This window comes from Elaeis guineensis, chromosome 12 (genome assembly GCF_000442705.2).
Source record: "Elaeis guineensis isolate ETL-2024a chromosome 12, EG11, whole genome shotgun sequence".
NCBI lineage: Eukaryota > Viridiplantae > Streptophyta > Magnoliopsida > Arecales > Arecaceae > Elaeis > Elaeis guineensis.
The window spans coordinates 34,133,340-34,145,853 of record NC_026004.2 but is presented as its reverse complement, the minus strand read 5'-3'; the positions used below and the strand labels follow the sequence as shown (position 1 = coordinate 34,145,853).

At 35.5% G+C, this 12,514-nt stretch overlaps 1 pseudogene; it reads left to right on the top strand.

The window, feature by feature from the left end:
- The window catches only part of LOC105032872 (chlorophyll a-b binding protein of LHCII type I, chloroplastic-like), a 29,706-nt pseudogene extending 17,566 nt beyond the window's left edge, over positions 1–12,140 (top strand).
- Positions 12,141–12,514: the final 374 nt, after the last annotated feature.

The following is a 12,514-nucleotide window of genomic DNA, read 5'->3' as shown; positions in this document are numbered from 1 at the left end:
AAAGTGGCTCAATGATCGCACTATAGTACGTTGCATCATGAGGATAGCCATGAATGACAAACTTAGTCGTAAGTTCAAAGATGCACAATCCGAGGAGATGATTCAATTATTGAATGAGTCCTTCAGCATCCCTGAGGATACTGAGAGACATAAGACCTCTTGCACTATATTCAATGCCCATATGTGAGAAGGAGCGTCAGTCACAAATTATGTATTGTACATGATCGAGCAGATTGAATGCTTGAGCAAACTTAACTTTCCATTGCATAAATAGTTAGGCAAGGATGCTATTCTTAACTCGCTACCAAAGTCCTACCTATCTTTCTTGAGTCATTATAGAATGACCATGTCTGTAGTGAACTATCATGGTTTGCTAGAGTTGCTGCAGACATTCGAGAAGGACCATCAGCTCCAGAAGGAGCCGGTGCATATTGTGAGAGGATCATCTCCAAGTCATCGTTTCTCTAAGAGAGAAAAGAAGAAGAAGGTACAAAAGGTTTGTGCTGTCGATTCAAAGTCGAAGCAGAGCAAGAAGTTGAAAGTCGAAAAGAGTCAAGTAGAATGCTTCTTCTACAAGAAGCTGGATTATTGAAAGAGAAACTATCCTATATATAAAGTTTCTCTTAATCCAAATAGGCCAAAGAACAAGAGAAGCAAGCAATCTATTACTTTATAAGGTACTTATATGACAACTCCTTGTAATTTTTCTGTCTATGATACTACTACCTACATATTGGATACTAGAAATCTAATTAATATTTGCAATTCATTGTAAGGACTACAGATCAGTAGAAAGTTTAGAGAAGATGAGCGATTCTTGAATGTTGGATATGGAAGCCTTGTTCCAGTTCTAGCCTTAGGAACTATGCAGCTTTTTTTCGAGTCTAGTAGTATCATGTTAGATGAGTGTCATTATTATATTTTTTTTATGATGAATGTCATCTCTATAGGCCTTTTGACCAAACTTGATTTTAAATTTTTAATAAAGGATGATTTTTATGATATTATTATGAATGATACTAAAATCATGCGAGGATAATTGAAACATGGCATATGCTTACTATCACAGCCTGTTGATATAATGTACACATCAAACAAACTCTCTAGGATAGATAATATTGATGATTCCTATCTTTGACATTGTAGGTTGGGTCATGTAAATAAGAACATGATAGACAGATTAATCAAGGAGGGTATCCTTGAAATTAATGATTATAAATTATTATCGATCTGTGAATCCTGTCTTCTTGGTAAGATGACCAAATCACCTTTTAAAGAAAAAAGTGAGTGAGTCAGTGATGTTCTAGGCCTAGTGCATAGCAATGTATGTGGTCCTATGAATATAGGTACCAGAGGAAGATATTATTACTTCATTATATTTACTAACGACCTATCAAGGTATGGGTACGTCTACCTTATAAAGTAGAAATCCAAATCATTTGAAGTATTTAAATGATTCTACAGTGAAGTAAAAAAATAGACTAAAAAGAGTATTAAAATTCTTCGATCAGATCGAGAAGGTGAATACCTCACTAGTAATTTTTTGATATATCTAAAAGTGAATGGGATTCTCTCACAGTGGACTCCTCCTGAAATACCACAATATAATGGGGTGTCAGAAAAGAAGAATTGAACACTATTAGATATGGTTCGATCCATGATGGGCTTTGTGACTCTGCCAATCTCTTTTTGGAGATATACTCTTAAAACTGCTTGCTACATACTTAATAAGGTTCCAAGCAAGTCTATAAATAAAATATCATTGAGATATGGTCAGGACATAAGGCAATGCTCACACACCTTAGTGTTTGGAGATGTCGGATTTATGTAAAGCATTTAAAGACAGACAAGCTTGGATCTAGGTCTGATAAATGCTTGTTCGTAGGGTACCCAAAGAAAACTAAAGGGTACTACTTCTACCTTACTAAAGAACAAAAGGTGTTCGTCAGCAACAAGATAGTCTTTTTAGAAAAAGAGCTTCTTGAGAAAGAAACTAATACCACCAAAATCGAACATAGTAAAATTTATGAGGTAGAAATACTGGCACATACAGAATCAGATTTGATTGAAGAATCAAATTCAGAGCCTATAGAGGCACCATTAAGGAAGTCTGATAGAGTACCACATCAATCGGATAGATACTATGATTTCTTCATCTGAGATGGTAATCCTGTCGCACTAGATAAGAACGATGAGGATTTGATCACCTATATGGATGCCATGTAAAGATCCGACTCCTAAAAATGGCTTGATGCCATAAAATCTGAGATGGAGTCCATGAAGATCAATGGTGTGTAGACACTCATCGATCCACCTAAAGGGATTAAACCCATAGGGTGTAAATAGATTTTCAAGAGAAAAAGAGGAGCTAATGGAAAGGTGGAGACCTATAAAATCCATTTAGTTGTCAAAGGATACTGTCAGTATTATGGTATTGACTATGACGAAACATTATCTCCTGCAATGCTCAAGTCCATCTGGATTATGCTTATGATAGCAGCACACTTAGATTTTGAGATTTGACAAATGGATGTCAAAATCGACTTCTTTAATGAGGAGCTAAATGAAGAGGTGTATATGATACAACCTGAAAGGTTCATATCCTCAGATGAATCTAAAGATGTAAGCTAAATAGGTTCATCTATGGACTAAAGTAAGCATCTAGGAGTTGGAATATACGTTTTGACTATCAAAATATATGGCTTCATTAGGAATAGAGAAAAATCTTGCATCTATAAGTGGGCTAATATTTCTGTAGTCATCTTTCTTGCACTGTATATAGATGACATACTGTTAATAGAAAATGACATTCCAGCTTTGCAAAGTGTATAGCTGTAGCTATCATCGTAGTTCTCCATGTGATTTGGGAGAAGCATCCTACATCCTAAGGATGAAGATTTATAGAGATAGATCTTGTTTGAATTTTTTAATCCATGTACATCGATACCATACTGAAACGGTTCAGCATAAAGAATTTCAAAATGGACTATCTATTGATAGGCCAAAAAATTTCTCTCTCCAAGAAGGATTGTGCGATAATTCCTTAAGAGAAAGTATATGAGTAGAATCTCATATACTTCGATAGTGGGATCTATCATGTACATCATGACGTGTATGAGATCGGATGTGGTCTATTCACTAGGAGTAGTGAGTAGGTACCAGTCTAATCCGAAAGAGAACTATTGAAAGGTTAGGAAGACAGTCCTTAAGTATTTAAGAAATACTAAGGACCAATGGCTTATCTATGGAGATACTGATTTGAAACTTTTTAGATATACTAATTTCAGTTTTCAGTCAAATCACGATAACAGTAAAAGCATATCGAGCTATGTGTTCACCATAAACAAAAGAGTAATTTGCTGGAAGAGTTTCAAGCAACATACAGTGGCTGACTCAGTATATGAAGCGAAATATATTGCGGCATCTGATGCTTTAAAGGAGGCTATTTGGTTAAAAAAGTTTATCACTGAACTTGGAGTGGTTTCCTCTATTGATGGTCCAGTTTTACTATATTGTGATAGTACTGGAGCCATAGCACAAGCAAAGGAGCCCAAGTTCCACAACATAATCAAACACATGCTACGATGCTATCATCTTGTCCATGAAATCATAGATCGAGATGACGTCGAGCTGAAAAAGATTGACGAAAAAAAACTAACCGATCCCTGCACTAAAGCTCTTAAGATCAAAGAGTTTGATGATCATAAGTGAAAGATGGATATAAGATTCTATCTTGATTAGCTTTAGTCTAAGTAGAAGTTGTTAGAAATTATGTCCTAAAGCCAATTGGTTAATTATAAATAATTAAATTTTATATATGAATTATTGATCAATAAATAGAATTATTTTGATATTTTTATCACAAGGTATGCATCTTCATTATTAGAACTCTTGTGTTGTGATGAAGTCTTTAGAACTATATTGTGATTGATAAAAGAGGATATATCGAATAGTTCTTAAACATGTTCATGATCAAATGATATGTCATTAATAGGACGATGATGTTTATTGAGTATAGGTCATTGTGTGTCATATAAGTTGGTTATCCTCATAATCAAAGAGTGTAGAGATACTGATATGGCATACAGATGAGATATAAAAGTACATCATCACTGAACATGTGACTCACCTGCTGAGCACTCTACTGTCAAAAGCAGCTTGCAAATATATAAGTGTCTCTCAGACCTGAGATCACCATAGTGATTTGCTAGCAACTCACTGTGCTTAGGTATCGAACTACCTATATTTCTAATACAGTGACGGAAGACTACTGGGTACAGTCAAGTACTTACGAAGTCTGTGTGTGGATCAAGATAAGATTGATCCTCTGAATTATAAGAGTTAATACATTACTATATTTTAATTTAATAAAATCTTGATCAGGATAATCCATGTGATAGATTTGGAAGGTTGAAATACGATGTGGATGACTGTTTCAGAGTTGACAGTTAAACCCTAAGTCACCTCGAGCATTAGGGTCAAAGGGATAAATTATGTGTTAACTATATGTTAATATTCTTGAATATTGCTTCACAATTATTCAACCTAACTGGATATCAGATATCATTACTAGATGATCACTTCGATTAGTATAGAAAGGAGTTCCTATGCCATCGGCCTAGTGTTCGAACCTATGGAGTCACACACAAAAATCAAACAATATAGAAAAGAATTGACCAAATATTTATATGTTCAATTTGGAAGGATGAGACTTGATTGAATATATAGATTAACTTAATTAAGAATTAAGTTGTAGGTTATACGAAATTAAACACTGACTATGTTCAGCTAGTACTGTGCATGAGGTGCGAGTTTGATTCTGAGGATGAACTGAATCAAATCAATAATCTGAATAATTATGAGAGATTCAATTTGAGTCTTAATTATTTTAGATCAGATATAATTTAATTGAACTTAATTTTAGGGCCTGATTGGGTTAATTTATCAAGTGGGACTTGGACAAGAATCCTAATTGGATTAGGATCAGCAGTCTTTTTGAAATTGGTTCGAATTGAATTTGAATTAGATTCGAATTGAATCCAAATTTGATTTAGTGTACTTAACCATTTTTTTCAGCCATTCTCTCACCATGTAAGCTGACCAAGGTAATTGGGAAGGGGCTGAAAATAGCCCCCTCTCCTTGGGCATGCGGCATTATGAAGAGAGGTACAAATTGGCACCTCTCCTACTTGGATTGGGATTCCTTGTGCTTTAGAAATTTTGGATTTGATTCAAATATGGAGAGTTCTTTTTCTAGCACCTAAAGGAGTTTGATTTGATCTAAGGCCTCTTGACTATATAAGGAGGGGTGTGAAGAATAGAAACAATCAATCAATCAACCAGCCTAGGCATAGAGATTATCTTTGGTGTGGGCGTCCCCTCTCTCTTGCACGTCATCTCTCCCTAGGCTTCTCTCTCCTCTTGACATTCTCCCTCCCTTTGTGGCAGTATGTGGGCTGTTCTAAGGCTTTGAGATCAGATCTCAAGAGTTCTTCTCCTTCCTCTCCAAAGAAAATGTTCATCCCTCTCTTCTATAGAGTTTGGCGTGCACGCGAAGTAGAAGATCCATACATCCAGATCTCGCGAAGCATATTGATTGAGAAGCTTCTTTAACCTTGATCTTTTTTCACTACAAATCAAGGTGAGAATTCATAAATATTATGAAGAATTTTAATTAGTAATCTATTCTTCCTTTCTAGCATTTGATGAGATCGGACAAATTTTTTCTTCAGACAATCCTTACTGAGGACTATCCCATAGCTATGGCTCCTCTTATTTTAGCCTATCTTTGCTAGCATCTTAGCGAAATCAATTTTGGATGTTGGGGATGTGGAGCTCCTCTATTGGTACTCTAGATTTGATTGTATGCATACTTCTTGAAAATCTACCTACCACACCTAAGGTGATTAACACCATTCTTTTCGATCATCGATACATCCAATTATAGGGCTCACTCCTTTTCTTTTCAGAATACTACCATTCCTTTTACAAAGGCCTCTCTTGTAGAGGTGTAAACATCATGTTTCCTTTCTTTCACTCTTCGAAGCTCATCTGGTTGATATTTCTCAAGATTGACATGTTCTTAGTTGAGATCGAAGCTGTGGGACTTTACAGAGAGACCAAAGGATCTCCATATCAGCTTAGTAATATATAGATCAATCAATGTATAACTAGTGCTTCATTGAATATAGGGTTGAAATTAGATCAAATATGGATCGGATACCAACATATCCATATCCATATTTATTTTATCTGATGATTACAAATATGGATACAGATATTATTCAAATGCAAAAATTCATATCCATATTTATTTTAAATGGATATAGATATAATTCAAACACTAGAAGTATAGATATAATTATGAATATTACTTAGATAATTAAATTTTATGACTATAAAATCAAAAATATTACTAAATAAATAATAAATCAAGTTAATAACATATTTATATGATTGTATATTTTTTAAAAAAATTAATAAGTACTATATAAAAATTATATATAGATTCAGATATTCGGATACAAATCAGATAATTATCTATCCATATTCATATCTATTTTTCTTTCATGGATATGGATACAGATATGGATATTAGTCGAATCTTCAAATTTTTATCCATATTCAGATTGATTCGGATACAAAAATAGATCTGGATGGATAATATCCATATTACTTTCACCCCTAATTGAATGTTAATCCCCTAACTTCTTCACATATTAGTTGGGTCAGATCCATGACATACCTTGTCTACCATTATATTCCTTAGATATGCAACTTGTGGATCGGCTCCTTATTTTTAAGCTGCATTAGATTACTTTGGTGGATTTCTTCTAGTAGTTATGTTTGGTTTACCACTTTATCCGTTTTGACCTTTGGCCTAGCATGATTGGAGAATTTCTAACTTGGTGGAAAGCTCATACCATCAATATTCAGTCAGACAATGTATCCACCATCTTAGGTTGTATCGACATCGGCACTCCTCTTCAGCATCTTTTATGCCCTCTGGTTTGCTCCTGACTATTAATGAATCTCCAACTATGATCAAAGGCAAAGTTATATTTTTTTGACCAAACTAAGTAAATCTATTTCTGTATAACCATCCCTAATCAATCTTGGCATCCATAGCTTTTGCTCCACCTATTTAGCTAGTGTTGAAGACTAAAACCCCTGCATCAAAAAAAATAAAGATGATAGTTCACAAGCCTATGCCCTCTCCTCTTTAACAAAGTAGTAGGGTAAGATGCATTGTAACTATAGGTGGACAGATGTCTTCAAAGCCTATCATATTATTGGATATTACCAAACTTCTAAGAGGAGCCATTGGACGTTTTTACTAATATGGTAGGTGTACCATAGGCCAAACTTTCAGAAGACTTAGCCTCATTAGCTAAGTTTACTCCTTTCTCTTGATCTCCACTTTCTGATTGCCCCCTAAGAGCCACTATGGCCTTCGATCTACCTGAACAATACAGCTAGCACTTATCAGTTTGATAATTATAGGGCATTGCCCACTCTAACTCCATCTGCATCTCCCAAGACCCCACATTTCATCTCTTGAACTATCAATCATGAGGTACCGCTTGTTTGCTTTTATAGCAATCACTCTATTCTTTACTTATCTAATTTTACAAGACCTCAATGGTCCTTCCATCTTCCAGTCTCTAGTTAGTGCAAGGATTAGGCTATTGGCTTGATCAATTGATGCTTATGTCAACTACTTATCATCCAACATTGCTATAGAAGTGAAGATGGCTAAAAAATTGCTACAACTCATTCTCACCATCCTAATTGACAATTTGATTTCTCTAGAGAATATAGCCAAATTATTTAATACCTACCTTTCAACAAACCAAGCTGATGATTTCCACCACAAGTTGGCCAATGTTTTTTAAATTTATTATCTATTAGCCCCTAAGTAAAGAAGTCGATGCAGTAACCACCCATACTAACAAGCTCGAGGTCATGGTCTCATCTTTGGAATAAGAAATTAAATCTATTTTGGACACATATTTGTTAATTCAAGATAGATTATATACTCAAAAAGATTGTCTTGCAACCCTTAAAGCAAAATTGACTGACATTCATTGAGAAATACAACTTTTGGAAGAGGACAAGCAGAATAGGAGCAAAATAATAAGAAGACATTTCCGACGTTGAATGTGGTTAGAAAATGGCTAGAAGTCTACAAATCTCAACTCTTGTCTCTCTTTAATAGGATAGTTGCCTTCAAGCTGATGTTTCAAACTCTTCAAGTGAAAAAGATTTAGAAGAGTTATGATAGGATTTTAGATGAAAATAGGGCACACTTTTTATATTAAAAGAATTTACTCTTGATGATAAGATGATATCATTATAATATTCCACTTGCTAACCGAATTCATCGCTTCTTTGATCTTTTGATAGTTATTTTGCATAGCATTGAGACCATACTATCTGTTATCCACATGAAGTTATTTGATCATCAGTAATATTGGGTACCAAGCCAAATCAGCCTTTAAGTAGTCATGTTGTCGTTAGCTTATGAAATATGCATCATATAGAAAACTTCCAAAAGCTCCCTTTGATAAGGTTGCCCCCGACCATTGTGATGCTTACAACCAGAATTGTGAGGCTGTTATATTTTTGGCCTTCACTCTTGTGTAAATGAAAAAAAACTAATGTCAATAAGGATTTGCTGACCTTACCAGCATTCCTTTGTGTCTCAACATGATCAACAATCTTGATTTTTGGCCAAAATAAAGCTGAAATATCTTTTGACTGTTTGATCTATTGTAACTTCATTGGTGCGACTTGCACAATACCTTGGTTAGTAGATTCTGCCTCTTTTGCTCTAGTCTTATGATGAGTTAAAGTCTTCAACTTTGGTACTTTATGCATTGCAGTACTTTCATATGCTGGTTGATAGATCCATTCATTTGTTACAAGGATGGACTAGGTTGTCAACAACATAGAACTTGCTAGAACATACCATGGCTTCGCAAATTGGCTTTCAATTATAGAAACAAGTCTTTCAATCTATCCCTCTATCGGAACCAAAGATGCTACATACCTTAAAAGTGACTTGAGTATAGTGGCCATCTTCTTTATAGCTACTTCCTTTGCTTCCCTTGATAGTGGCATGATGGCATGTATGCAATTGTCCCACTAGAAATGGCATGATGATGACTACATAGGGTTCCATCAAACATGCTCGAAAGTTTATTGCCCTACCATACATAATATGAGGATGATTACATAGTATTTTATAGGGTGTGCTCAAAAGCCTATTGCCACTATTTTCATTTAATTTCGATTAAGGAAACCTAGAATTTTTGAAAAACTTGATTGGTCAAGATAGAGGATGTACTATCAAGCTAGCCTATGAGAGGCTTAGATGCGTGCATGGGCTTACCATTAGTGTTAGGCTAGCCAAAATGATGTAGGCTGAATAGACGATAGAAATTAACATGGATCCAAATGCTTAACATGTAAAGAATTTCACCACCATCACATCATCAGAAGATGGAATTAGATCCAGATATACTGTCAGGCTGTGATAAAAGAGTACATCATTAGGCTATGCTAGAAGGATATAGCATTGAGCTATGATAGAACGGCATAGCATTGGGCTACGGTAGGGGTGTAGCATAAGACTATGGTAGATGATCTAAGTTATGCCTACTTTTAAAATAAACTGTAAAGATAAAAATAAAGATAAACGTAAATTGATTGGATTGATTGTCCAATGGTCTTTCCAGAGTATAGTTCTTTTTATTTATACTAATATATAATAACTACCCTTAAACACTATAGCTATCCACTTCAATGATTGCTTCCTATATCTAATCTTCATTCTTGATGATTTTGGTAATTACTGCTAATCGTCTTTCCACCATACAAGTACAAAAGCAAGATCATTTTACATTTAGTAAATCGATAGTCATATCATATCGGCTTTTAATCCATTCTAATATAGCTTATGTTGGCTATCCTTGTCTAGCCTATAATATAGCCTTTTATTTTTAGGAATTTGCAATCAATATGATTATCTCAGTCTTCTACTAGCCAAAACCTTGATCTTTTAGCCTATTTATCCATATCATAGCCGAATTACCTATTTGGCTTGGGTTCCTATTGTTTGTGTAGTTTTATAGCCGAACTCTTCTCAGTACTAGCAAGAGTCGTGTTTCACACTAGCTCCAATTCTATCAAGCTTAAGACACATGGTGCTTGCTTTGGCTATCAATTGGACTGTTGAGATATGGTATGAACAGTCCCTTCAACATTACGAGGGATATATTTTTCAAGTCTATTAGAAATCCAACAGCCCTTCAAATAAATAGAAATATTAACCCTCAAACTTGAACCAAATTTAGCACTAAAGTTATAGAGCTGCAAATGGGTCAGATAGACCTGTAACTTGACCTAGTCCCAACTTGATTAGACTAGACTTGAATAATATTTAAAGGCTTATGGGTGGGCTGGGTTCAAAAATTGGACCAAATTTAGGTCTAGGTTTTATATGTTCCAACTTGGCTTAGGTCGACTTGGCCTATGCATAATTTAGGTCTAATTTGGGTCAACAACAAGTGAACCCAATGTGATCTGAACCCAATCTAGCTAATCTAAACCCAAATATAAACTTTGTTCTCCTTCACTCTAGATATCTTTCTGAGTTTATTTAATGAATTTTCATTTACCCTAATTCCTCCTTTTATCTCAACAACATAGGTAACATACGTACATACATACATAGATACATACATACATACATACATACATATATATATATATAGAGTTCGGCTAGAATAAGATTGACTAGATTTGGATTCAGATCTGATCAGATCAAAACTCTATAATGGAGGTCCTACATCGATGATCAAACTATTGGATGTGATCTACTATCTCAAAATTATTTGCACATAAAAAATCATATGATTTGAAGATCCGTAGTCTATGCATCAAGTAGTCAAAAATTAGACAATCTAAATAAATTAAGGATAAAAAGTAAAAAAATCTCCATATTCTATCTCGATTTGTAAATATCTCCTACATCTTCAATTTCAATAATGTCAACCTTATACTTTGTATATTATTATAATATTGCTCACTAACCCTCTAATTTGGGGGAAAGCTCGCCGTCAATACCAGGTGGTATATTATTTAGAGTTAGATGGCTAATATAGCTTTGTTGGATTATTTTAAAATATAATAAAATATGATATGAACTTAAAATAATCTAATGACTAAACTACCCAAGTCCCGACCTTTACTTCATCTCTTTTTCCAATCCTCTCTCTTAATTGGCCGTACAACCCCCACTAGCGTCCCCCTAACCACCACTGAAGAAGGAAAGAGAGGGATAGGGAAAATAAGATGAAGAGAGGAGAGAAGAGGAGGATGGGGGCAATGGTGTAGGGGGGGAGGTGGTGAAGGTCACTCCCTCAGCTTCTTCCATCCTCGAGAATGGTAAGGTCACCATACAAAAGACTGTCATCAAGCATGTCTCCTCTCGTAGCCTGTGGTATGGCTCGGACCCTATCAAGTACCTTGGCCCCTTCTCTGGCGAGCCCTCATCCTACCTGATCAATGAATTCCCCAACGACTATGGGTGGGACATCGTTGGCCTCTCGGCCAACCCTAGGACCTTTTTGCCGAGAACCAGGAGCTCATCCACTACATGTGGGCCATGCTCGGTGCCCTCATGTGCATCTTCCTAAAGCTGCTGGCCTACAACAATGTCAATTTGATGAGGTTGTTTGGCTCAAATCTTCGACGAAAGCGGTCCATACTACCTGGGCAACCCAAGCTTGATCCATGCTCAGAGCATGCTGGTCATCTGGGCCTACCAAGTTATATTGATGGGTGTCATCAAGAGTTACTGCATCACCAATAGGCTACTTGGTGAGGTCACCGACCCTTTATACCCAGGTGGGAACTTCGATCCCTTGGGCCTTGTCGATGATCCGGAGACATTCATGGAGCTTAAAGTGAAGGAGATCAAGAACGATAGGCTAGCCATGTTCTCCATGGGGGGCCATCCTCATCTATTCATCTTATTTTCCCTCTCCTTTTTTTTTCTTCACCGACAATGGCCGGGGTGTCACCTTCAAGGGTTGTACAGCCGTCATAAGGATGAGGGCTGGAAAAAGAGATGAAGTTAAATTTGGGGCCTGGATATTTTAATAATTAAACTATAGATAAAAAGTAAAAAATCTCCTGTATTTTATCTTGATTTGCAAATTCTCCTTGCACATTTAATTTTAGCATTGTCAACCTTATACTTTACAAATTGTTGCAATGTCTCCTTTCGGCCATCAAAATTGGATCTGACCTCACCACCAGTGCTGATGTGGAAGGATAAGGAAGGTGGTTATCTGATACGTCAAATTAAAAGCTAGATGGACTTAGGTGATCAATGCACTAATATGCCATAAGAAGTATAAAAATTATTGATATTTAATCTCTATTATTTAGTATTTGATACTTCTTATACTCTTTTTAGGAATTGTTGATCATGAGAAATTATTTA